The sequence below is a fragment of the Anser anser genome (genome assembly GCF_964211835.1).
Source record: "Anser anser genome assembly, chromosome: 9".
Classification (NCBI taxonomy): Eukaryota; Metazoa; Chordata; class Aves; order Anseriformes; family Anatidae; genus Anser; species Anser anser.
The window spans coordinates 8,058,224-8,085,742 of NC_139729.1; the positions used below are offsets into that span (position 1 = coordinate 8,058,224).

At 36.7% G+C, this 27,519-nt stretch overlaps 2 protein-coding genes across 6 annotated transcripts in view; both read right to left on the bottom strand.

Moving 5' to 3' along the window:
* Window positions 1-27,519, bottom strand: part of LOC310903941 (uncharacterized protein) — a 216,787-nt gene that overhangs the window by 152,171 nt on the left and 37,097 nt on the right. Inside the window, exon 2 of one of the 5 annotated variants that reach the window (XM_083848041.1) lies at window positions 16,184-16,276. The exons of the other annotated variants lie outside the window; for them this stretch is intronic. The gene's annotated coding sequence lies outside the window, so the exon portion shown is untranslated. The remainder of the gene's footprint in view (window positions 1-16,183; window positions 16,277-27,519) is intronic. 5 annotated transcript variants of the gene reach the window in all.
* LOC310903942 (uncharacterized protein) overlaps window positions 1-27,519 on the bottom strand; it is a 181,878-nt gene that overhangs the window by 8,413 nt on the left and 145,946 nt on the right. The window lies entirely within an intron of this gene.

Genomic DNA, 27,519 nt, shown 5'->3' on the forward strand with positions numbered 1-27,519 from the left:
GGATACCACCAACTATGTAAACAGAAGCCTTTACAAAACACAAAGAATTATCAAGAGATTCTGGTTCATAATAATAAAAAATAATATTGAAGAAACTCGAGTACCAGTATCATGCATAACAGAATGCCTTGATTAGATAGATGAGACATAGGTAGCATCTGTTTAAAACCAGGTGCTTCTGATTGTACTATATATAGACAACTTATTTAGTTAATTACGCATCTCACATTCAGTATTTTAATAGTTTTAATTCCAGTCATTTCAATTATATCTTGTGATGGCCTTTGACTAAGGGGCCACCTTGGGATTAGGAACCTGAGACATGGCTGAAATACTTGTTCTAATGCTCAACTTTGCCACCTTTGAATGACTGCATTCAGTGAAGTAGCCATGAGACACTGGATTTTGACATCATGGATATAAAAATGGGTGAAAGGCCTTTTACAGATAGTCCAGCCCTACACCACCCTGTACTACTAGATCTTTTTTAATGTTGATGTGCAAAATCAAAGTATGAAGTTTGATGGGCAGAGCTCAAATATAATGGCTGGCAGAGTTTTATTTACCAGCTAAGGAAGTTCTATATAGACGTAAATGAGACACAGTGCCTAAAGAATCCCTGCAGCACAATTTTTTTTTTTCAAATAATTTTTTGAGGACATTCTTGAGGGTATTTTCTGCATAGATATATCTAGATTATTAACTCTACCATGTCTGACGCTGAGTACATTAACTAAATGCCTCTTGAATACTGACAGGCACGGTGCATCAACTATCTTGCTAGGAATCCTGTTCCAGTATTTGACCATATCCCCAGTAAATACATTTTTCCTAATGTCTAGTCTGAACATAGCACAGCTCTGTGCAGTTCCTATGCAACCTGACCTCGGTTACCAGGTAAGGGTTCGAAGCCTCCTTCGCCAAAGAAGGCTTTATCAGAGGGATTTTATACCAGATTTATTAGACAATAATACAATCAGGGGAAAAAAGGGGGGGGGGGGGGGAAGGGTACTTTAATGCTTCCAACAACTAAATTAAAAATGCAAGTCAAAAACATTTGCTTCACTGCATTTTAAGTGTAAATAATAAAAAAATCACTTTGGTCAAGCAAACTACTTTCAAGTTAACTACTCATGTTTTTGAAATTGTCTCTTCAAACCATTTGCTTTTCTTTATGAAAAGTCAGAGTAAAGTCTGTCAAGATCTGTCTTCGCTTCTGACAGTGCTGGGTTAATTTAACCCCAAATAGACTTTCACAAAATTAACCCAGTGGCTGACAAGTTTCTATGCATGAAAAGTAAAATCAAGGTTGCTGAAGTGGGAATAGAGTCAATTTCAGTCACTGGCTCCTGAGGAGAGGGAATAATAGAAGCCGAAAGATCAATTAAATTGTTTCTTGAATGAGTGTTTAAAAATATTTCACCTCTAGAGAGAAGCAGCTTCAAAAATTGGTGTGGGATGTGGAGCTTTTTGTTGCTTGGTTATTAGCTAGAATCCCAAGCAGGTCAATAGTAAATGCAAGTCACTTCCACTTAGCACTGTAATATGCAAGAAATGATTAATTAATTTGGCCAGTTTCTAGAAGAGAAGCACCCATTTCAAAAACACATGAGGCTTGATAAATGTATTAACCATCCTTCTGGTAACAGGACTGAGTAATCGTGGAAACTGAACTGCATAATTGGCCTAGCTCCATCAGAGCACATTAGATCACAATATGGCAACACTATTTTGGACATAGAAGTTTCAATCTAATTCTGCCAGTCTGGCATCTTTTCAGAAACTGTTTATGGTACAAATCTCTAAAGAAATTATAAAGGTATCAAAATCTCTAGAAGATCCAGTTCTTTATGCTTTCATTTTGGACATTTGATGAAACATATCCAGTCTCTTGCTTCACTGATATATTTCCAGTAACTTGCCTAATATAACAAAAATCCTTTGAATGCAAGAACTTCTGCACATAACCTCTTTACTTGTCACAAGTTTCCTGTGTCAGTACATTATAATGGAGAGGAAACAAGATTCTTTTCTCATATGAGAGTATAATGTCAGTCATCTAAAATAGGGTTATCTCCCTTGGCATTTACTAATTACATTGAAAATTCCCTAGACTATTTGATCACACCACAATCACTGTTTCTTATGACATTCAGATAATTGAGGTTGCACTGTATCTTATATTGCCAAAATGGGATAAACTCATTTATTTTTCTAACTAGGAACCATTTCTCACTAGCTAAGTACATTACCATAGGCCAGATTGTACTGGTTCAGGACAAAAATGTAAGGTTTTGCTAAGTATACTCAATCTTACAGAAAGAACAACGAAGCTGTTGAAAGCTAGAGAATATCTTCAGAAAAATGTCTTCTCTAGGATGCTACTGCAGCACTGCAACAAATTACCTATATTGGCCAGGGAAGTTCTATCCTTGGAAGTCTTCCAGACTCTGGCAGGCAAAGCTACAACTAGAGGTCTGGAGACCCTTGCTTTCAGTGGGAGTCTAGACTAGATGGCCTCTCCAAACATCTCTTATGAACAGTATTTCTGCAATCTTTACTTCAATGAGCTATTGCTATGATTGTTCTGATTCAATTAGTGCATAAAAGCTCCAATTTAAGGAAGCAACTAAGAACATGTGAGGGGATGGGTTAAAATCTAATGGATTAAAACTCTAAGTGTTCTCCTGAAATAGGGCCCCTGCACCCAGACAGTAATGACTTCGGTATCACCTATGAGGAGAAAAAAAAGTGACAGTAGGGAACCAAATATTGAAGTAGGTCACAACCTAAAGGAAAGTGAAAAGAGGATACAAGATTTAAATAATCTAAGCATCACACACAAAAACACAAATAATAATAATAAAACACTACAAGCTGTAGAGAGAAGAGCACAAACCACAAATGAGGAGGATAGTGAGATAGGAATGCGTAGGAAAGGATATAGAAGTAACTTCCAACAACAGGAACAGATACCCTCACTAGAGGCAAAAGAAATTCTAGGAAAGTTGATAAAGGATATATTTGAACTACAACTGCTGTGCTGTTGGCACAGGCAGCAGAGGCAGAGTTCACAGGGGCTAACTATCAGGCTGTCTAGCTAGCTTCTTCAACAGCTTTTGCAGAAATTTTCACTGCTGTGGCTACATTGCTAGCAGTGTCTTAACTAAGTAGTTTAAGACCCATTCGGATGTCTGCACAAGGCTGCTGTAAAAACCACCCCTCAGAGAGCTGGAAACAGCAAGTGAGCTGAAGTTGCCATTTACTTCTTGACTGCACAGTAAATAAAGCACAAAAGAACAAAAGGAAAGACAAAAATGGGAAAGCTGTTTCAAAGCTGTTTCATTTATGACTAAAATAGTCCTGTCTTCAAACAGAAAGGCTCTATGGTGAAAATTCTAGTCTGCCACTTCTCATACCCATGGGAGGGATGCTTCCCCAAAGGGAGGCATCTCCAACATCTTGAACAAGACCAACCATTTCAGCTTTTTTTTTTTTTCCTCCTGCCTACCAAAGGCTTTCCTACTAGAATGCTCAGAAGGCTTTTTTTTTTTTTTTGGCATTGCTCCACCCCCAGATTTCAACCTCCATATGCTGTTCCCCTTTCATAACAGGGAAAGAAATCTGACTCTGATTTCTGTGAACCAAATCCAGATTTACAGCTACACATATGTAGCTATGAAGTAAAAGCCTCAGTTCACTTTCAAAGCTTCTGAGTAGTCCACACTGGAATCTGTACAATGCATTATTTGCAAGTTCTCCTCTTTATGTGCCAGTCACAAAACAGTACTGTTCAATCTTTTAAGGATGGTAGACAGAGGACAGAACATAAAGAACAGAGAATCCTCTTAGGACAAAGACTCATAAACTGACTGCTGTTCTCAGGCTGACAAAGCAGACTTCAGCCAGGTGGCTTCAAGTTTTTATGTTTCAGTCGGTAGGAAATTCTGTTTAGTATACACAACTAAGGTGCAGAATTACCAGGTGTGGCTCACAACTTAGCCAAAGATGTCATTTTGTTCTGACACTTTTCTCAATAATTTTCCCATGTTGCCTGGATGTATGCCCACTCTTTTTTGTTGCTTTGTTCTATAGGCATAATTTTGCATATTTGAGAGAACAAAAAAAAACAAAACACTGTTCTACTGAAACTACCCAAAGATCACTTTTTGGATGTAGAAATACAGACATTCTAAGTCTCAAGACTACTTTGACCCTTACTTGATTGAAAGCAACATCTGTTTTCCAGGTTTCCAGCTGCGCTCAGCTAGCCAGAGGTAGCCAATTGCAGACATGTGTGACATTTCCTCAGCACATTGTGTTGACACACAGACATGCACCTTATTAGAACAATGGGCAGCAAAACTTCTCAACACCTTTAAGTCTCAAGTAGTTCCATCCCAGCGAAGTCAAATACTTGTCAGTGGCCTTTTTTTTTTTTGACGACCCTTCCCGTTGGAGATGTACTGAACTCCTAAAAAGCAATCTCTCACTAATCTCTATTTCAGAGCTGTATATTCAGAGACCTACATTCAGTAAAGCTGGCATAAATTAACCCCTACACACCAGAAGAACAAGGGAGGTCCCATATGAATGCACTCAGTGAATCATGCATTATCAATCCATTGCAATCAGATTGTTTTATTATTTTCCATCACAGACTGAGTAGATATCCAGTACAACAGGAATCCAAGAGTACACACAATAACATTCATTCTATAGCTGCAGAGAAACTACATGCACAAAAAAATTAGCTTAGAATTTCAAACCTGCAGTTCTGTAGAATTTGAAGGAAAATAACATTAAAATGCAATAGAGACAGTTCTGAGGCTCCTAATAATAAGTGATTTTAAGATCAATACACTAACTTTAACAGTTACTGAAATGGAGGTTTCTGAATAGAACAAATGTGTAAACAGCATCCTTTTTAGGAACAGCCATTTGATAGCCCCTTCTGGGACATGAGATACTCTTGAGCAAGCCACAGAATGTGTAGTGGCAACAGCCTAATTCTGTACTGAAAGAGAACTAAGAGTGTGACTGCTTTAAGATTAACGACATATGAGACTCAATTCCCCTTACTCCGTCTCTCTGTTGCTGCAGCTCTTGAGAAAGCAGGAGGAGGTAGTAGACTTCTATGGCTGTGATGGTTGGATACTCAGACCCATTGCTGAGAATACCATTCTGATTTAGCTTACCCTGGAGCCAGCAGCATCATTTCAGTTTACACTGCCTGAAATTCATTGTCGGACACAAAGCCTGATTACTCTAGTTCTGCATCAGGTAACAATCCACTGTTTGTCCTGGAATATCACTTTCTGCCACTATTCATCCTCTACATTTGGTGGTAAAACTGGTGGCTCTTTTCCCTGCTTTAGGCCTGTCCACCTCAATTATCTGGTTACCCTGGCTAATGTTTTCCTGAACAATCTACTCCTTCCATAATACGTAAACCAAGAGGCAAATCAGTCTTGACCAAGTTTCATATATGGAAAGACTGAGAAAGGATTTATATGCTTTATGTCTAGAATTGCATGCCAACATGGCAAATACGTTGGCAGAATTTGAAGACTTCCTTTTTTCTTGACAGTGCAACTAAGGAAAACAGGTAAAACCATCAGTTGCACTAATTCAAAGAAAAGTTGCCAGTACAGGCAACTAATTTCTGTTTATTTAGATCAACTGTATGCTACTTCTACATAGTGACTGATTCGGACACTTCTTTTAAACGGTCGCTGGTACTCTAGCACCAGATAGGTAGAATAGAACTGGATAAACAGTTCTTGTACTTATACTGTGTTCACATCTAGTAGGGTCTGTAAAATACACCTTGAAACTGAAAAATGGCTTAGGCAGACTTCGCAAATTTTGGGCCTGAAATTAAATCTATGTTCTACGCATAATAAACATTTACAGCGCTAGATACACATTGCAATTATTATAGGTAATTAAGGCAGAAAATATGAAGTTTTCTTGTAGTTCTCAAAAATAAATACATTCAGGCGGGTAACATTTCCAAGTTTGGGATAGCTATAGCTTTCATGTTACAAGAAAAATGATAGCTTTCAAAATCATATAAAGAAAAAAAATCCTTGTTTGTATTATGTACCTCACCTTTGATTACTGAACTAAAACAAATGTTTTAAATTGACCTTCCATTTGAGCAATTATTCTGCTTGCTTACTTTCCCCATTTACTGAGGAAGTGAAAATAAACTAGCCATTTATACATTTGTTTAGACTTCCAAATGAGTTTCATTTTCTGGTTTTAATACGGTGTTTGGGTTATATGCACCACTAGGGAATACTTGTTTAAAAATTCATTTTAACTGGCATTTTTATATCCTGGGAGTTGGATAGGAAAATCTGTGTTAGTCTTCAATTAAACAAAACTGTTCCGTGGTTTATAATATTAACATTCAATATCAAGTCTAGTCTGATATTGTCCATTTAAATTTCACTGTCTAACCTGTTTATAAAGCATCGCGCAGATAATGAAAAGAAGAACCTGCTCGCTTTGTCTTCATTACCAAGGACATCAGCAGTGGAATCAATGGACATCACCCAATGGATTCAGAGGAACAGAAATTTAAAATAAAAATAGTCTTCCATTTTTGTGCTCAGCAGCATCCAGAAAATGCTGTTCACAGGTGGAGCGGAATCATGTTATATTCTTTTCCCTCCTTGCAGCAGTGTTCAAAAACAAGCTTTGTGGGGCAAAGGCACGGGGTATAAGTAAGGACATTTTTGACCCTCTCAAGGACTTCTTAATAGACCCCCAGGAAAAACTGCTAACATTTTTTATTTTGATTTGTTTATGTGAGTAGCTATGCTGTGTGTGTGTTCCAATGCATTATTGAGATATGCTCTAGTTAGAGATGAGACTTGAATTTAATTCTGAAAGAGAAGTTTGTTCAATGACATTTTCTTCCTGATAATACAGTAATGTACAGGGGCTCCAGATTGAAAGCAGTACCACTAAATGATAGGCCTCATATTGCTTCAAAACAATCATATGAAGAAACCTAATACCCTGTGCTAAGGAACAGTAAATGAGCACTGCTCACAGAGAGCAATGAACAATCACAGGAAATGGTAGTAATTGCAACAGTGATCTTCGCATGTTAGCCCTCTAACCATTGCCAAGTTAATTATGAGCATCAATTTATTTACTCCCACAGGCAGCTGTGGGAGAGGCAGCCTAGGAAAAATAAGTTTTGTAAACAGCCATGGGCAATAAAGAGTAGCAGGGTGCAGGCAGAAGAAGGTTATATCATCAAAATCTGAAAGATGTCCAAAATTTGCTCATGTTTATTTTAAAATATTGAGGATATGCCAGGATATTCAACTGCACCAAGACAATACCCCATGGAGGGCCAGGTTCTGAGATTCAGAAACTGGTGTGATGGCAATGGGAGCAAAGTTGAACAGGGTTTCCCATTTCATTCTTTACACCATGTGTATTATGCCCTGCCTCTGGTTTCTTTTATCAAAGAAGGCATGAAACCCCGCTGTAAGAGAAAGTGGGGAAAGTTCAAAACTAACAGCAGCAAAGCAAGCTAGTTCACAACAGGAAAGTAGGTATCAGTCAGGAAACAAAATGCTACTAAGAACACATTTATCTACTATTCTCTTCTCTGCCAACATGTATCCTAGAAATATAAAGACCTCTCAAGGTGCATGTGAGTAAAACAGTGTAAATTGTTGTGAGAACATACATACTCCCCAGAGGCCTCCTGTAAACACGTACACTACAAATATTCATGACTCTTCTCTAACATTCTTGCAAACAACAGTTGACATGAATATTTGTAGAGATCAAAGGAAAGACACAATGAAAAGACTGAAAATGTATTTACTAAATCTGGCAAATAAGCATATTTTCCTGAAGTATTTAGAAGCTTCTGTTTGTGAAATTCATTCATTCATACCTTGCAAAGTGCTTTTGAGACAACAATAGAAAATAATATGCATTTCTAGGATACCTGTGCTATATAGACGGATACTGTCTACCATGTCTACCTTTTGGGTAGACCTGTGCGGTATCAAGAGTTGGACTTGATGATCCTTAAGGGTCCCTTCCAACTCAGGATATTCTATGATTCTATGATTCTATGTTTGTTATCACAGATATGAGCATAGAGTGGGAGAATAACTCATTGAGAGCAGTCCTGTAGAGAAGGACTTGGGGGTTCTGGTTGATGAAAAGCTCAACATGAGTCAGCAGCATGGGCTTGCAGGCCAGAAGGCCAACTGCGTCCTGGGCTGCATCACCAGAGGAGTGGCCAGCAGGGTGAGAGAGGGGATTGTCCCCCTCTACTCTGCCCTTGTGAGGCCCCACTTGGAGTCCTGAGTCCAGCTCTGGGGTCCCCACCACAAGAAGGAGATGGACCTGTTAGAGTGGGTCCAGAGGAGGGTCATCATATCTACTATGAAGCTGATCAGAGGGCTAGAGCACCTCTCCTATGAAGAAAGCTGAGAGAGTCAGGGATGTTCAGCCTGGAGAAGAGAACACTCCATGGAGACTTCATTGCAGTCTTTCAATACTTAAAAGGGGCTTATAAAAAAGATGGAAAGCAACTTTTTCCTCAGGCAGACAACAGTAGACAAGGGGGGAATGGCTTTAAACTAAAACAGAGGAGACTTAGATTAGATGTTAGGAAGAAATTTATCCCTCAGAGCTTGGTGAGGCCCTGTAACAAGCTTCCCAGAGAAGTTGTGGATGCCCCATCCCTGGAGGTGTTCGAGGCCAGGCTGGATGAGGCCCTGGGCAACCTGGTCTAGAGTAAGGTGTCCCTGCCCGTGGCAGGGGGGTTGGAACTAGGTGATCTTTAAGGACCCTTCCAACCCAAACCATTCTATGGTTCTATACTGTAAGCTTACTAAGACAAAAATCATAAACAATACATTCAGTCATCCATACCAGTCATTTTCTTATTCAGTGTAAATGAACCTGAAATTTTTGGAGATTGAAGAACTTAAAACTATTGCCTAAACAATTTATTACTTAGAACTACATTATCTTTATCCAAAAGATCGCCTTTATTTTTTTCTTCTTGAGGTTGTATCTAAAAACAACTAAAATTCCTAATGAAAGACTACAAAATCCATCATCTCATTCTTTCTTGTAGTTTTCTTCAGGAGAACAGTCTTTCAATTTATAAAGCCTGCTTTCTAGGACAACCCTCTCAATTATGCTGGGGAATTTCTCATGAAGTATTCAGTTACCAGACAGAAAGTATCTGCTATCACATGCAGAACTTTGGACTACGACTGTAAACCACTACGAAATTACTCTTTATTGTTGGTTGGGATTCATGTTTCCACTGGATTCTTTGATTGTACTACATGCATTCGTATACAAATATGTAATACCAAGTTAAGCTTAAATAGAACTTATTATTTCCTCATACATGTCAGTTTTCAAAACTGGGTTAGGCTATTCTGTAAAATAGAGCTAGATTGTAATTTTAATCCAGAACAAGTGATCTGATTTCCAGAAGTGCTGTGTACCTCAGCTCCTACTGACTTTGAAGGTCAAACTGTTGAAAAATAATTCAAATATGGATTTGAACAGTCACTATGAAGAATCTAGATTTCCGATTACTTGTTTCTGTTATTATACGTTCTGTCATTATTATATAGCTAGTATTATTTATTCTAAGTATTTATTTATTCTTCGTGATATATATATATATATATATATTTTTTTTTTAAATCCCTCACAAACACTCTGCTGTTCATGAAATTCAATAGTATTTTTTGCTGTTGAGCCAGTAAGACATGGAAAAGGTTTTCCACACAGGCTTGTGATTGCTATCTCAACTTACTCATTACTATCCCAGTGCTTGCAGGTATTTCCACATCATCCTAGATCTTCCCATAAACTGTATTTGAAACACGAGGAAAAAGTAGTCTTTTGTAACCGTGAATTCTTAATATTGATATAGTCAAGAGATATTAACTATTCAACATGTCAAATAGGTTTTACTTTTCGTTATGTTTATGTCTATCCTTTGAACTGATGATTCAACCTAAAGCTGGGCAAATACTGTTGGGTATTTTTCACAAATCTTCCCACAAGGTGTTTTTTTTTTTTTTTTTGATTCTTCTCTTTCCTGCTCATGTGCTTTCTTCAGGCCTATCATTTCTGCTTTCTAAAAAAAAAAAAAATGCTTTCCAAAAAAATGAAATCAGTTTCACAAACACAGATGTAAACAACAGCATAAGTTGTGATCTGTGGTCTCTATGTACAAATTATTTTCCTTTGACCCAGACATATTTATGAAAAAATGGCTGACACACAGCAAACAACCCCGAGAACTAAAAGCAGGAGCTAAAGTTATTGCTTGCTGCCCCTGGTTGTAACAGGCCCTTCTAAATCTCGCAAACATGCACAGAAAAGACCTTCTGAGACACATTGATCAGATGTCATCATCCAAGTAAGAAAAAGCAGCAGCACCATGTAGTTCCTCTGAATAATAATTATCCCCCAAACAGTTCAAATTTTGACCGGAAAGTACTCAAAACTGATTTCAGTCAGTCTAGGGAATTTATGAGATTCTTGAAATACTTATAATCTGAACATACTTCAGGTGAAAGGGAAAGAGATAAAAATCATTGAGATATCTGCTGAGTAATATCACAGTCGATGGCTTGCATCTATTTTGTGAGGTGAGAAAAACATCATTTGCTAGTTCATCATTTGTTGAATTAACCAATCTTTCCCCTCAAAATACTGCACATTTCCTGCCTCTCATCAAATATTTTCCTGTTGTTGTTCTGGCACTTCTGCACACTGGGTCAGGGAACAGGTATTTTTCCCTGACTGCACATCAATTTTGATTCCTAATGCATTATCTGGACAATTACTTGCATCCAACAGCTGAAAGTGCTCTAAACAAGTGTCAGAATCAGAGTGGAAATGCTTTAACACATTTGAACAAATCAAAGGATTGTGTGATCTAATCACACTAATCCAAACACTGAAAAATTGTTAAAAACTTTAGCCAGTTGTAAAGCTGTTTTAGACAGCTAAAAAAAAAGTTCTCTAGTAATAAATCCACAGGCTAGAATTTGTTAGAGAAAGGCTTAACAGAGTCAAGTATTCTCAAAGTCCTTTAAAAATCCAAGCCTAAAAACAGAATTTCCATCACTTTACATGTGGGAAAATAAGTTGCAATACATCAATACATTGAAGTCAACGAAGCTATACTATGTTAAAACTGCAAGAACAGAAGTAACCCCACAATACCCCATTAACATTCCCATTTTACATGAAAATTTAGATTAGGAAACCTTTCCCCTAACGTCAAGCTGATACTGTGCAGTTAAGACCTCACCATTTGCCAACACCACCTTCCCCCCCCCCCCCCCCCCCAATCCTACCCCCACAGACTAACCCATCAGTTCTAAATTATTTCCCAATTTCAAATATATTTATTTCCATTTAAATCTCCCACTAATCTATTCAGTATAAATTCTATAGCAATTTGGAGAGTCTGGAGCCATCTGGAAACAAGTGGGTTCTCTCAATTATTGAGCCACAACAACATGCATCACTCTTGAGAATGAAATCTTTAGTCCATAACCACCTCTTCCCTGAATCTATATGAATCTCAATATTCTGAAATGGCCAAAGCAAAGTAGGACAAAAGGAATGGCACATACATACATAAATCCATGCCCTTCAGTAGGTTCCAAAACAAGGCAATAACAGAACCAGGTAAATCCAGATGGTTCTTTACGAAAAGAATGTCAACTCCACAAACCTTTAACATTATTTTGTTTTATAAATTGATTCTTCAAGAAATGTTCATTATCTATTTCTGATTGACAAGCAAGCAATAACAATTTCTTGTGACAGGGCAAAGAAACCATGGCCTATAATCACAAGAACATTTTTAGCCAGGACCTGTGCCCTAATGAAATAGCTTTCTAGAGATTAAGAATGTCTTTTTTTCAAACCAGCACTAGAGCCTGCAGATAGAAAACAGGAATAAAATGAGGAAAAATCCCTCTTAATCTTGGAGTACAAGTTCTCCTCAAAGTTTCAGCTAGAGTCACAGATTCTCCCCAAAACGCTCAGGGTACAGTACGATTTACAGCTGAGCATTTGTATACTATGCTGACTGCTCATCTCTTTGAAGGTTCTGCTGTAAGAATTTCTTAGTTGCTCCAAGAAAGCAACCAACTACTCCCATATAGTTTACTCTAAAGAGTTATCATTCTACAGCATTTTCTCTTATACTTCATTGTTGAAGTAATTTGACATAGATCCTGAAGTATTGCAGTTGCATCCCAATCCTTTACTTCTTTGATAACAATTATAACAGAGAAAGGCATTTCCATGCATCACAACAGCTTCTGGTGAGTACTTCCAGAGACATCTGGCGTAAACAGGATCCTACATGTCATAACCTCCAAAGTCTATGTAAATGCTCCAGTAGACAAGAGCAGGCAAAAACCAGAGCAATTACATAACCTGAACAGTGTGAGAGATAACATTACTGTGGCACTTCAGAGTTCCTGGTCTGTTCAAAGGTCAGCTAGAACTGAGGAACATTTCCACATAAATAAATAAATAAAAACACTACTTACAGAGAGCAAACCCTCTTGCAGTATATGTGTACACCCAACATAGCTAAACTCATACTTGGCAAACAAAGGAAGAGAATGAGCTAGCTTTAATGTAGCCTTGTAAACATCTTACGCTAGATCAGAGTTCCACTAAATGGTTTCATTAAAATCCAGCTCATTGCCATTTTCCAAAGAAAATATTACAGAATTCGTGAAACCCAAATTCACGTTCTTCAATAAGATGCATTTTTCTAGCCTGTTCCATATAGTGAATGACACATACACAAATTATTTTAAATAACAAAAATAAATGCAGCTTCATCCATTGCTGCTAATTTGTGTTTGGTCATTCATAGTATGCATCTATAATATTGGTATTATTGATAATATGCTCTATAGACTAAATTTCAGTCAGAGCTGTGTTTGCTACGCTGGTAAAAACAGAAATATATTTCAACCAATAGAGTTAAATCAAACTCTAAGTATCCTGCTACATGTCAGTAACAGCCATTTGGAGCTCAAAATACTATGAAGAACAATGCCATTTATACATGTATAGAAAACCATAGGGGGACTATAAAAAATACTAAACAGCCATATGTACATTGAGCATTATTTGTTGGGAACAGGTTAGGTAGCAGATAATTATTACAGCTGCTGAACTAGAAATGAGAATTAGCCCTTTCTTTCAGAGGAAAGGAACAGTAAATCTTTTTGGACTGTAAACATTTAAGGAATTTGTTTGCATCTCAATATTGCTCCATTCCATCTGCCAAGTGGGAAGCTGGAACCACTTTAATTCTATGATTATGTTCAAGTGCCGAAGTATTTGGGTATAGTTAGCTTAAAAATGAATAAATAAGCTGTAGGATAAACTTCCCAAACTTCTTTTTCTACTGGAGATTGTGGAATAGAAGGGAAATGAATCTATGTTTTCTTGGAATAGAAGTTCTTACATATTTTATTTTTGAGAAGAATCACTGTTATCCAAATTCCAGCTCTCTAAACTAGTGGAGTGATAGAATATGCCAGTAGCAGCCTTTTTGCTTGCTGAAGCTACAAGCTCTCTGGAGAGCTGGAGAGACAGATAATATGGAAAAAAAGTTTAGGAGATCATAACAATCCCTGAAAGTAGAACAGAAACGTATTAGTATCTTCTTATCAGCTCCAGTTTTGGGCTGGAGATTGAAACATTAATCTAAGTATTCTTTCACTATAAGAACAGAAGAGGCACAAGAAAAATAAAAAATACCAATATTTTGATCAAACTACTGAATAAACACTACAGAAGAGATGTAGGTTTATTATGACAATTTAACTGTTCCTACCAGCTCAGAGGCACAATATTTATGTGAACACTGGCCTATTCACATTTTATATCAAACAAATTCTTACCTTTTTACCAGTTCAGATTTCCTGAGATATAAATATGCATATAAATAAGAACTGTCCTCTTTACAAAGACTGTCAGCTGATTGAACAACATAATTACTGGCAACTTTCCCATTTCAGATTATTCATTTAATACCCCAGTACACAGTTTACATTAATTTCATTTTTTGTTTTCCTACCCTTTTATACTTTTATGGAATCCTCTCAGGAGACGCTCTAGCCCTATTGTGTACTGTTGTACTCCAGCTGCAAAAGGGCTGGGATTGGGGCCAGCGTATGTGAATACTTGAAGGGTCACAGGGTCAGGAGAAATTGGCTGCTTCTGCTCTTTCACTCTCCTCCGAGAAACTGCTCCACACCTCATCACTGAGAAATACACCTCCCACGATCGCTTTTCTCTAATGCAACCAAAACACACTAGTAGAGAGTGTGAGGTACTGGAAGGCTGAGGTCACATTCCAATCAAGCAGATGTTGAAAAGGAAAAAATTACCTTTACCAACACTTAGAGAAAGTAAAATCATTTCTATTCAAATTGCCTCTAAAGATGCGCTTCATAATCATTGAGTAAAGTCTGTACAAAAGCTATGTCACAGTGCTCAAACATAACAGAAAATATTTCTTGAGTGTACATTTATAATGGTGCTAGTTTATTTTTATGTTTAGCAGTTTAGAACTAACAATCCCAGAAAGTGAATTCCGTGATTTAATCATGCGAAATGCATAACAGCGAAAGCCGTGGAAATTTCCTCGCTTTCTCTTGTCACTGTGTCTCAATGTTGGGGAAGCAGGTTTTCAGTTAGTCTCCCACCCTTCAATCCTATGCCTTCATTGTGATATTTCTTCAGATATGATCCACTAGCATTTATGCTGGTAGTTTCTTCCTTACATAATGGGATAGGATCCCCAGATTTATTCATTTAGGCTCATCAGTAATCTGAGCAGATTTATATCCAGTGATATAAACATATGCATGTGGATCTATCTATTCTCCTCTTTAGTACAGATTCACTTACCTCTTGCTGGGTTAAGCAATGTGACACCTCTCATCTGGAACACTTGGAGGAGTATTTATATTATTTCCATTGGGTCATTTTGTTGGCGTTTGCCAGCATTTAAATGGATGAATGACATATCCAAAACACATTTCTCTTACATGCTGGATCTCATCAACACTGGAACATACACAGTACTTTCAGGTGAGTTCACACTACTGACTTCTTAATTTTAGAAATCTCTCTATATGAAGTCACTGGAAACTTTCTTCCCTATTTGTGTGTAGGTATGTCACTAGTATTTAACAGTCAATACAAAGCCTACCTTTTCCTGGACTTCCATCCGAGGGGCACAAGATAATATTCGTAAAAGTAGTACTTCTTAGAAGTAGGATTGGCTTTTTGTCTGTTTACTTTTTTTTTTTTTTTTTGATTTCTGTTTTTCCAGCAGTTTGGCTTATTAAAGACTGAAGCTGGTAGGTTTGGGTGCATGTTTCTTAACATTGTATCAAATGGAGTTGGATGCTAAGTTTATAAATACGTATATTTTAAAATCAATAAATGGAAATATTTAACATTCTCTGACATAATGCCTGTGTATATTTGAAACCACAGACAGAGACAGTTTCTTAGGTAAAAGCTTGGCTGTCAGGTAGACTAAATGTTCACAGACTGGTCAAAATTTAATAGAAATTCCCCTACTCACAGCTTCCTGCTCACAAAATGACAAGAATACTACAGTAATAAAAATACACACATTAGTTTGTAAACAATATAATACACAAGGTAGGCAACATGCCAAATCCATTTCCGGGACTCAAAGAACAAAAATGCTCTTGGAGGGTTGATGACCTCCTCGACCTGCTTCCAGATTAATTCTTCTTCTGAGCTACCTGGCTCCAGCCACCATCTGGGCTTGCTCTCACAATCACTGCAGAAATTGTTTCTCAGTTGATTATCAACAGTTCTCAACTAGCAGTTGCCAATGCCCAGATGTACCAGTGGCAATCCCTATGCATTTTAGCACAAAATCACCCTTTTGACTTTAACTGGGACTGAAGCTTATTCATGCTTCACAGCTGTTGCAGTGTGGTAGATAAAGGAGCAACCACATTGGCTACACCAGTTCAGACATCAGCATAGTCATTTCTAGTTGCAAAATAGTGACAAAATTTTGTGTTACAAAGTGGCACTTAAAATTGCAAATAGCTGTTCTCACCTGCACATGTGTTCCCGTTGTCAGTGACAGGATAGTAGCGCTAGTGAGACCAGTAGACCAGTTTTCTATTATGATAATACCAAATGTTAATCCCTAAGATAGAAATCAAGAAAAGAATTTCAAAGTTTCTGCTGCTTTGATGATATTAATTTGAGAAGATATAACAGGAAGATCCAAGTACATCAACTGAAATTATTACCCTTTTAAGTAAATCATGGAAAAATAAAGTACTCTCTCCTACACTGCACTGGTCAAAGTACACTAAAAACTGTTTGCTGACTGTATGTGATTTAGGTTTACTTAAATCGCATCTCTATGCAGGAGTTTCAGGCTTTATAACTACTTTTTTCTTCCTATCAGCCTTTAAAGGTATCTTCTGAAAAGACAATTTCTACTATAGTTTATACCAGTTTAGTTTAACTATTCCCCATCATTTTGAAATAATTCAGCAAAGAAATGATATAAAACCCCATTGGAAAATATATATCTTTTAAGCAGCTTAATTTTTTATCACTTAAAAAGAGGGTAATATAAGTTACTATATGAAAAAAACTAATTAGAAAAGCAGACACAATCTATCCTCTCTATATTTCTGGCAAGTTGGCAACAGCTCAAGAGTGATCAGAGACTGGCCTATTTCTCAAGGACCTCAGGAGATTATAATACTTTAAATCATAATCTTAGGAAAATGCCTAAAGCATTTTTTAAAATTATCTTCCTTTAAAAAAAAAAGTTCTGCTCTCCAAATTGGCTGACAGCCAGAGATACTGTAAACAATTGTTTAAGGAAAGCTTGAGACACCCTACATTGACAGAGACTCATGCAAATCTGAACTTCTGCCAGAAGAAACATACTTTATCTGTGAGAGGGAAAAAAATTGGAATAAGTTGTTCATGAGCAAAAATAAAGCAGCACAACTGCTCAATGGTACGTTGGGGGTGGGGGGGGTGGAGGGCAGGGAGAAGAAGAGCTTAACAGCTTTCCAGATTTCCCATAACCATAAGAAGATTGGAAAAAGTTCTTAAGAAGGCTGAAGAGACAACTTTACAATGTTGTGCATACAATGATCATGTTTTCCTCTTCACAAGGGGAGAAACTAAGACAGGAAACATCAACCCAAACCATCACATTCTCCGTTCAGCAGTACAGCTTGTTTGTAATCATGTGTTATGCATCTATAAATGTTATATAGGTGGCTGGAGCATGAGTCAAGTAGCAAGGACTGGGATTTAAGGTGCCTCCATCCTCAGTATCTCCACTTGCTCTGATTTCATAGAACCACAGAATGGCTTGGGTTGGAAGGGACCTTAAAGATCACCTAGTTCCAACCCCCTGCCATAGGCAGGGATGCCACCCACTAGACCAGGCTGCCCAGGGCCCCATCCAATCTCGTCTTGAACACCTATGGAGATGATTCTGGTGATTAGGGATTGGCCCTAAATTTAAGTAACATTTTTAAGGATTTACCCTCTTCAGTTCAGCTCCTACACTGAGAAGGAACTATAAGAGCCAAGTTTTGCCAATAACTAAGCAGCAAAAACATTTTCCATCCTATCATGAGAATTCAAGCCAAATGGTGTACCTTGACCTCGTATGTAAGACCTACACTCTACTACGTGTTTGGCAACCAAGTAATTTATGAAATCTGGACCTCAACTCCTATGTGTGTTAGTGCCCCCTGTAACAGAAACAGACTTGAAAACATTTATCCTCACAATAGCTTTGTGAGAATAAATAGATTAAAGGCCACTCATGGTTACCACAAGGTTCTATCATGGAGTCTTGAGATGTTCTTCTTTTGGGACATTTTATCTTAATTTCCTTTGGTTTTGTTATTACTACTTCTTTTAGCATACAAGTTTTAGCATGAGACCACCCATGTAACCCACTGGACATTAAAACAATTTTAACAACTCAAAAGTAGCTAGTTTACCCTTTTGTGTCAATGTCTAAGTACTTTTAATTAAAGCATGACTGATAAATGTGAATATTCATTACTAGTTCTGTTAATGTTAAAATCATAATGTATATACTTCTTGGTTTGTGTTATAAATACACATTCTTTGCATACCTCGTTTCCACTATGTGTGGTAGGCAAGTATTTTGAAGTAGATTAACACAATTCTGGTATCCCTTCTTGTCTTCAGTGTGCAATTGCACAGTAGAAACAGATACAAGAAATTGGGAGGGGGCGGAGTAAACTTCTCTATTGTGTTGCCCTTCAATGATCTTTAGTGATGTTAATATGTTTCAGATTATGCATTAGGTTAAAAGTACAAAAAGAAAACAGGCACATATATCTTTACATTACTTCAAAATCTCTTTGTTCAAATCCCTGTGTCCACTGAGGAAACTTCAGATTTCCTGTTGGGGAAGTGCAATACTGGAGGATGTAGCTACATTGTTGTAAACATTATAGTGTCTATGCTAAAAGGAAGGAAAACAGGATTCATTTTTATCCATTAACACTACTCATTTTATACACAGCTCATTTTATAACTACAGGACAAATTAGAGATAAAGCACACAAAGTAGCCCTCCAAATAATTATATTTCTATATAGTTGTTCAATTGCATATCATTTTAGTTTCTGATTATTTTTAAAAATCAGTAAAATAATGTCATCCTGTCAGTTTGTAAGAGCTAATAAAAAATAAACATTAGACATACTATGTAAAAAGTCAGTCCTAGAAAATAGTAGTTTTGAGATACTGGAAATAAATAGTCAAGATATTTTCCTTCTGTTGTGTATCAGTGACACTAATTGCAAAGTTCTTTGGAAATAGTAATAATAAGAAAATCTTGCAGAGGAGTTTATTTTAGCCCTTTCTTTGTTGAAAGGAAGAAAGTTTATCATCTTTATTCTGACTGTTATTGTCCAAGCTGATAAACCAGCCAAGTGAGTAATGTTTTTCCTTAAGCCCTTATTTGTTTTATGTTCACATTTCATGGATTAGTATCACCATAGTTTAAGTAACAACAATCAGAACTTATTATAATAAACATTTTGCCAAGCTGTTTAAGCTGAAAGTCTGAGAACATTAAAAAGCTAGAGAAAACAAAACCCTCTCCTCAAATATTCTCCTCCTACCCCCAGCAGAACATTACTAGGTGTGACTGTAGTTACTAGTTTCAATACTATTGTTTTAATATCCACACATTTTTGCTATTCCCATGACATGCAAAACTAAACCTTTCTGTACATCTGAGTACATAAGCCAGTTAAACATGACTGTTCAGTCTTCCTTCAAAGGAGGGAAACGATATACCTCTCAGAATACTGTGGGGCCTCATTCAAATACCTTGATGAACTGTTGATGACCAACGACAACCCTCTTGATTTCAGTCAGACACAGGTCATTAAGCTTGTGAAGAACCATCTCCTCAAAATCATTTCTAATCATTCTGGCCAAGAGTCATATGGTCAACTAAAAGGCCATGAAGATGTACCCAGAGTGCATTTTCCTTGGTCAGTCCTCCAAATAGAAATTCTTAGCTCAGCCACTGACATACAACTGTTTTCATAAAAACTGTGAACATAGTTTTTAACCAAAACATCGTGTAAAACATTGACATGTTAATCTCAAATAAAAAAGCTTCATATTTTGGGGCATATAAGCACGGTAAGAGTGGAAAATCAGAGGTGACAATTACAACCAACTCTAGTTTCTTTGTTAGACAGAATTCTGGTTAAATGAACTATATGGAAGTTGTATTTATTGTGCCTGGCATAGTAAGGTTTAGTACAGCAGGTCTGTGTTATAAATGTGCATTTAATTGAAAATTGAGGTAGGTAATTAAAAATCTTCTGGATTGCTTTCTTTGGTACAAATCTGTAGACATCCAAACCTATAGAACTATTCAGTGACTCAGGGGCACTTGAATTTAAATTTGTCTTGTTTTTCTGGAAGGATCTTACGCATTAGTATTGTTTCAGACAAACTACAAGAAAAGTGAAGTATTTTTACTTATTTCTCAAACACATCGTATATAAGCAACTATAGCTGTCTCAAACACACCTTTACTTGACAACTTCACAGAACCAGAGCTGGATGCAACTGTTCTGCATTGCCACTGTTCTTTAGAAGATGAATCCATTCCAGAATAGGTGATACTGCTCTTTCTCCTCTATGCACCATTAACTAAAGTCTATCACAAGAGGGAAAATTTTAGATAAACTGTAGTGACTTTTTTTTTTAATTAAAATAATTAATTCAACCTTTGAATAACAAAAATAAAATGTCACTGAGCTACATGAATAAGGGGACTTGCCAACCCCCAGAAGATATCCAATGACAAATAGTTTGAAAGTTTGATTTTCTGAATCCTTCAATATGTAGGAGGTTTGATCCATACATCTACTGGACTCTTAAGCATGATCCACAGCAGCTTCATTACTGTGTCATGAGACCTATAAAAGCCAACTGTGTCAGTTAGCAAGGTAGATTGCTATCACACCTCGAGCTGCCACAGGACAAAAGCTCATCACTAACTCAGTTCATCACTAACTACAGCTGATCAAATGATCCACTGCAAACTGCCTATTGAGCATAGCATGAGATATCTATGAACTAATAGCAATTTGATTGAAGTGCTGACACCGCAGCAAGAGGGGATTTATTGGTTTCTGGCTGATTCATTCAAGCAGTAGAATGTTCTTCCAATTTGGATGATGAAGTCAGGCAGGGCTTTAGAAGCTTTTCAGTTGTGTCTTTGCGTGCAGCTGGGGTAACATGCTATATACACTGCCTATTAATGCTCTGCAATCTTAACCATGATTCTTTGCCTTGATTTCATTATATAAATAGAGGTAACACCTGAATACAAACAAAGAGACGAGAATTTAAGTAAAAGAACATAATTTATACATTCTTTTCTATGAAGAAAACCAAAGTTAAATTATCCTGAAGTTTGTTCAATTTAATTATTTAAAAATACTGGTATGGAGAAAGAAAACAACACAAAGGGACAATTCTATATGAACAAACATAACTGAACTAAAGTAACAATAACTGGCCAGCTCAGGATCTGGCTAAGCATAACATGCCACATGAAGTCATGCTATCCCATCTCTACCTCTGCTTCCAGACAATCAGACAACTATACCCCTGGGAGAGTCTTGCCCAACACGAAAGATGCTGACACAAACATACTATTTATAATTCAGGTAGGCAATATACTTTGAGATTCTTATTTGGCAACACATGAAAGGTAGCTTGTTGAATACTGTAGGCTTAAGAAAGCAAAACATGCTCTCAGACTTCAGTTTTGCTAGATTTTAGTTGTGGCATAGACTATAGGAAAACACACAGCAAGCAAAGACAAACATGTTTTTTGAAAGAATGATTTAGACTACTTTCAAATATAACAAAAACAACCAATAGGGGGAAAAAAGCAGCAGGCACAGTGATTACAGTAATAACAGCACAGTAATTTTTCAGCCTTAATACAACTGAAAAGTTTCATATGTGCATTTCTCCTAAAACAACTGTATTTATAGCTGTGACTGTCAGTCAAAGCCAATATTATCTTTCCTTTGACCTTAAAGCTTAAGTTTTTATTTACACCTGTATCTACAAGAACACAAGGGCTTCAGTCTATAACACAGCTTTCCTTAGCTGATACACATAAAAGAACATAAAGTACTTTTCATTACATAAGTTGCTGTACATCAGGAAGATCACAGGCAGCCAAACACCTGATATGATAATTCCAAATTTAGAGTCCCTTGTTCATATGGAAGTACTAGTTAAATTAGTAGTTACACGACTAATAAATGATAACTCTACTAAGGGTTAAATTACCTCACTTTGTGTGGACACTGCCAGAAGTGTTTGGATTTGTGTCATGCCCCTAAGTGCCTCAGGATTTTAATCAACCAGCAAGTATCTACTTCACTATGAAAGTATAGCTCATCTCAGTTTTTATCTGTGAGGTTTCATTACTGAATCTCAAAGTCAGGCCAGTGGAACAACTGCTGAGGAAACTGGATACCTCAGGAGAAACTCAGTTATGCACTTCATCAGTAAAGACACACAGAAGACCGCTGTAGAGGTGGTGGCCCACAAAACTTAAAAAGGTGCATTGCTTCCTGACTGATTTCTTGACTATAGCAAAGCACCTCAAAATAAAATATTAGTTGATTAACGCAATTTAAATCTTGGAAATTAATAAACATGCACACAAAAAAATAGATGATAATCACACTCAGTGAGACACTGAGATCAGTAGTACTATGCTAAGAATATGATTTGAGCTGGAGGCAAGTGTTCACAGGCCAAACTTAGCATGTTACTTTATACCAGCTTAAATTCAGAGACTGTGATGGTGGCAATCATTGCCTTGCACATCTATTAAATACCCTTAGTGTTTTTTCTTAAATCACAAATTCACAGGTGTACATGTCCTTTCAGCTTTGCTTATTAATTTTAGACCCTAAAAAAATTACAAAGAAAGCAATAGGGAAAACTTCAGGCTTTTTGAATTTTGCCATCATATAAAAAAAGGAAAAAAGGAACAAAGGAACAAGTGGACAGGTCTCCCAGGAGACCACACATGCTGATTTACTGATGAAATCAAAAGTGTATCCTTTAGGAAGTGAACAGTTTTCTCTTGAAAAGATAGAATATTCTCTACTGTCATATATAATCAATATCATTTGTGAAAAAGATTGATAACACACTAGGCAGAAATAGAATATAGTTTTAAAGCTAAATCAAAAAAGGTATAAATATAAAGTGCATGAATAGCCAACTAAATATACAATATATTTTGTTCAAGAAACATGACATTCAATTGAAAAAATCTTATTAATTCTTTTTGTTTTTCCTTTTTTTTTTAAGCAAGTATTACAGAAAGGGGAATAGTTGAAGGGTAGGGACGTGATATCTTTTCTTTAGCATTCTTGCAATACTGTATCTGTAATACTGAATTATGATTTATAAAACTTACTATAATAAAGAGTGGCAAAGAAGAAAAATAGATAATGCTTTTGGTCAGGCTAAGTATTTTGCGTGCGTATGCTCTGAAAGCTTTCGTTTCATTTCTTTTCTGATTTTAGTTAGTATTGGAAATACTAACTAAACACATTAGAGAATAGCTAAAGAAGGCCACCTCACCCACTCCCAGGGAGCATATAGGAAAGAGCAGTACCAATTCACACATCCTTGAAGCCACAGGCATTTCCACTATTATACCGTCCAGAAGACTAAGCAATACTGATGTGAGCAAGGTGAGGTGCCAGTGAGGTAACTGAGTAAACACAGGAAGCTAAACTTAAGAATTCCAATTTAGATCAGGTAAAATTTACCTATTTTAATTTAAAGTGAATTGTTCATTATGACTACTATTTTTTTTTTTTTTTTTAAGTTTACAGTTGCTGAAGTTTCAGGGTTGGTGTTATACAAACTTTTTTCATTTGTGAGCCTCAAAAGAGGGTAAGCAATACAGTGTTCATTTTCAGAAGATAAATTCAAATAATTTAAGATGAAGCTTGGAAACATCACTAGCTCTGAAGCTTTCAACCAGGCTTCACCTGTTGATTTCAACTTGCACAACAGGTTATGTTCTGCAGGGAGACTGCTGTCCTCCACACTTCTGAGTATCACGGTGGAGGAAAGCCAAGTGTTCAACCCATAATCCCCTATTTTGAACAAAAATGTACCATTTCTCTATATGAACTTTCAAGGCAGAAATGCATTCCTCTCTCTCTGCTCTGTAAAGCTTATCTTCCAATTCTCAGTGCATGCTGCTAGACAACCCTGCTCACAGACACTGGGGAAGAAGAATAGATGTTTGCGTGTGGGATATGTTGGCATTTCCATTTATTCTTATTTTGCCATTACATTTGCATATCTTTTGCTGGAATTAAATTATGCACCCCTACCCTCCTCCCCAGTAATGCTTACTTATATCTGTATTAATATCACTTCTGGCACCTTCTCTAAGCAGCAAATTTAGGATCTCATTTTTACTATTGCCCAAAGCGCAGTCTTCATCCATTCACCCTTTGGGCAGGCAGACTGGTTCCTGAAGTCATGCTGTCACATGTACAGAATAAACCCTGGTGTCCTTCAAAAGAAATCTGGGTTGCCACGTTTCCCTCTTCAGTCTCAGAGAAGAGGTAATCAACATATGGATGACTTGTGCAAAGCAGGAAAAGGATTTCCTGAGTGTTCTCCGCACTAGGAAACCTATTCCAGACAAAGAAAGCCTTAGCTCACATAAACACTACTAGAAGCTGACATGAGTATATTTTAGAGGTTGTTCATATATCCTACTAGTTCTGTATAATTTCCTAGCATTTTGGTTGACAACTCCTAGCAGATGATCTGACAAAATTTAAGAAAGCTATGAGATGAAAATGCAGAAGTCTGATGCAAGTGGAGGAAGCAGTAATGTAATTCCAGAGCTTTCACCAACATTTTATGAATGACAGCATGTTTTGTTAGAGTGGATTGCAAAATTAATTAATAATGCTGTATAACTAATAATTAATCTCTCTCAGATTTGGCATAGTATTACTCAAAGAAAAAGATGACTTTGGGGACTGAAAATATAGGTCACAAAAGTATGCTAAGGACATGATTTAGGGAGCTCTTCTAGGATTTCCATCCTCTGACTTGAACAGTGCCATCAAATCATTGAATATTTTTTTTTTTCTTTATAAAGATGTAGACTACACTAGCTTCAATAGTCTTTTGCTGATGACTTCCTCCCTCTTAACTCAATTCGACATCTTTGAAAAGATATAGCATAATGTGTTCCTTGTCTTTTTGGCCTTGATTTTTTTTTTTTCCCCAATGAAGTCATTGGCAAAATTCCCACTGAGCAGAATAGTGAGGATCAAGCCTTTATTCCCCATTATTAAGACTGTCACATTTAACATCACCATCCTTTTCTCTCATCATCTGCCACTAATTATTTGGGGACAATAACTGTTCTTTTTCCATAAAGAAAGCTACTGCTTGTATGTTTGCATCTTTGGTGACATAAAAAATGAAAAACTACATGTAAATCTCAGAGAGATTTGCATAGATAGTTCACTACTACAAAAAAGCTGAACTGGGAACTTCTTGTTACATTTTGACACTGTTTCACTATCCTACAAGAATATTAATCTCCAACAAACTAAGAATAAGGTAATAATCCTGAAGAAATCATCTCATTATAAATTAATGGCTGGATTTTCAGTTAATGGACCAAGCTGAAGACAAGGGCAGTTAACACTATAACAAACTACAGTAATATAACCAATTTCAAGGGGATTATTGCTATCATAAACCGCATTAAATGGTTTATAAAAGGAATGGCTTGGGCTGCCTTTTTTTTTTTTTTTTAAAGTTACATGAAATAGAGTGAATGAGACACTGCTTTGTTAAATAGGTTATTTCCAACCAATTTTCTAAGCATTCAGGACACAGGGAATGCTCTGATAGTTGTATAATTAATATTTTAAATGCACCAGAAGTTGTTCTTTGCTCCAATGGGTGGTGGAAAAGCCATTAACTCTTATGCGATCAGGTTTCAATGAATCTGGTCTATAACTTGGTGTAGAAAAAAAAAAAACACATTCAGACTGCACTCAGTTCCATTGCCAGAGCCCATCACTTGACCATTTAAAAATCTCAATCTGCCAGCTGATTACATTACAAGGTCAAAGTAGAAAGAAAATAAAGATATCAAGAGACCTGTTCTGCACTCAATTCTATAAGTAAACTAGATCAGTAGCTGCCAGGGAAAAAGTGAAGTTGTATGCAATTCTGCACTATGACTACACGGTGGAAATAGAGCTTACCTCATTTACTTGCAGATATTACGCACATTTTCTTCAAGTGATAACTTAGTGCTCAGAAGAATTAATATAAGATGGAAGTAATTTATTTAGATAATACATATCCAGCTGGTTCGATAATTCTGCTTCTAAATTCAGTGACCAGACAGAAATTCTAAACTCCTATTCCATCCCAAAATAAATAAGAATAAATAAGAGCAACCCAGCTAACATTAACAAGATGCTTTGTGGGGGGTAGGGAAGTTGGTAAGAAATATCGAGGGGGAAATCACTGAAGGAAACAACTTACGTAGCACACTGAGCCTGCACTACATACCAGCTAATGCTTGAGCTACTCAGATAAACATTACATTATATACCACAGATACAACGTTACTGTATTAGCACATTATACCACAAATAAAACATTGGTGCTCTGCACTAGTGAGCAGAGCATTAGCTTCAGACCTCAACCCTTAGTTTAGGAACGGCAGTATGGCATTTTTCACTAGTTCCATAATTTCACAGTCGTAACAAAATGCCACCATTTTTTTCTTTAATCTCTACCCTTCATCAAGAGAAGAAGCGATGAGGGATGATTTTGCAGTCTGTGGTAGTTCCCAATAGTCTGAAATATATGTCCTTGCTCCAGACAATGGCTTGGCTGCTCCTCTTCATCCCTCTACTCCATAATGCAGGAGCTCTTTTTAAATTATTGTGGTTTAAATAATTACTTTTAATAGTGCCGATCAGGCATCATGATTTAAGCTGGTATAGCTTTAAATCTGTTTCCAATATATAAATCAGAAACAGCGTCCAAGATACAAGAACACTTGTTCATTAAAAGGGAATATATAAGATGGTGGAATGATAATGCCTGAAGTTATTTAGATAACAACTTGTACATAAAAAAAAAGTGAAAAACTAAAGATTCCTTGTCTGTGGACACTGTAAATGGAGTGCAGTTAATCATGTTCTTCTGTTTTATCTATGACCCAAGTATTTCCTTGGAGTCTATTTGAATAGCTGCATTAGGGAATAGAAGAAAGTGTCACGCTTTTGCAAAAGGGCAATCATTATAGTGGGATATATAAACATGAGCTCAGACTGCCAGATGCAGAATGTCTTCTTGCTCTTTGCAGCACTGATAAGGCCTCAGCTGGAGTATCTTCTATCAAGGGAGACATGGCCAAACAGCAGAGTCCAGAAGACTGCAACATGATCTGTCACTAGTTCAGAAGATGAGACTGATAAAGAAAAAACAATAAGACTTACTCCACCTAAGAGAAGAAAGGGCTGAGTGGGGAAAAAAATAAAAAAAAAAATCAAATACAAACATCTCTTGAGGAATAAAAGAAAATAGTTCTCAATACCCATGCTCAAAAGGTCATAAAGTGATAAGCTTCCTTGAAGTTCATGCATTCTGAAAACTTTCTACCAACAACTGAATGCTAGAATAGGTTTTCAAGGAACATCATAGTGTTCCTACTGTAAATTTAAGTTTCTCTAAGGATTTCTATCACTGTTACATTAGTATCAGGTCAATTTACAGAATTTCAGGTCA